This window comes from Protomyctophum bolini (assembly GCF_963924005.1).
Source record: "Protomyctophum bolini genome assembly, chromosome: 19".
NCBI classification, from domain to species: domain Eukaryota; kingdom Metazoa; phylum Chordata; class Actinopteri; order Myctophiformes; family Myctophidae; genus Protomyctophum; species Protomyctophum bolini.
In genome coordinates, this window is record NC_137880.1 from 40,665,799 (window position 1) to 40,666,907 (window position 1,109).

The 1,109-nt window shown below is 44.1% G+C and overlaps 1 protein-coding gene across 1 annotated transcript in view; it reads right to left on the reverse strand.

Annotated features, from left to right (window-relative positions):
* The window catches only part of slc35f1 (solute carrier family 35 member F1), a 20,338-nt gene extending 19,898 nt beyond the window's left edge, over positions 1–440 (reverse strand). The window contains exon 1 of the mRNA XM_080790614.1: positions 142–440. The gene's annotated coding sequence lies outside the window, so the exon portion shown is untranslated. The remainder of the gene's footprint in view (positions 1–141) is intronic.
* Positions 441–1,109: the final 669 nt, after the last annotated feature.

Sequence of the window (1,109 nt, forward strand, 5' to 3'; positions counted from 1 at the left end):
GGTGTTCTAATGGATATATATATATATAAGAACAGATCTACAAATCGCCTGTGGTGTTCTAAATGGACATAATAACAGACTACACACATCATCTGTGATGTTCTATAATTCTATGATGGAACGACATTTAGATCTACAAACCCCTCGCAGAAGCATGAATAAATCCCTCTGGTCAAACAACAACAGATCCCCAAGTCCTCCTCATTGGAATTTTTGGAAGAAGGCGCGTGCGTGCTCTCATAGATCTCTTCTCGCTCGCGTGCGTCGCTGTGCACACAGGTGGACGGATCGACGCGCGCGCGCTCCTAATTATTGTTGTTGTGGTGGTGGTGGTGGTGCACGCGCGACTCGGCTCGGTTCGGTTCGAGTCCTCCTACTCCGCTAGGGCAACGGGACCGACGCACGCGCGCGCGTGCCTGCTCCCCAATGCACGGTGCAGGGCTGTGCGTGTGTGTGTGTGTGTGTGCGTGCCGTTTCGTCTCTCCGCTTGCCTCCTTCCTTCAACCGTCTGTTTTGGTAAGTGCTACGGATGTGTGTGCGTGTGTGTGTGTGTGTGTGTGTGTGAGTGTGTGGCCACCAGGGGGCGACATAATCCCACTTTATTCATTGCCGTCCTCGGGTTCTCGTTGCCATAGCAACCCAACCCACTGCACTGAACTTGCGGTGGATCCAAATTTATATTTAATTTAAAGTTCTTTGCATTTTCTTTTACTATTTTGAAAAAATACCTTTTTGAGGGTTAGGTTACTGTAGGTTAGGGACGCTCACTGTATATGTATCTTTTCCCTTTTTGCTTCCTATATGATGAATTCCTGTTCTGTTCTTTAACTACATAGAAGTGTCTATTTTTGTATGTCTCTAAATGTTTTGATGAATTGAACAATGTGGACCCTGTTGTAAACAAGTGTAATGCTTAACTGGGTCGTCCACTCACAGTTAACAGTCTTTGTATTGAGTTTGTGCTTTAAATGTAGGCTACTGTAATTCTGCAAACTGTTAATAAATATTTCAATCAATCAATCAATGTTCACAAACACTGTCCTACACAAACATTACATTGATTGATTGATTGATTGATTGATTGATTGACTGACACCATAATTAAAGCA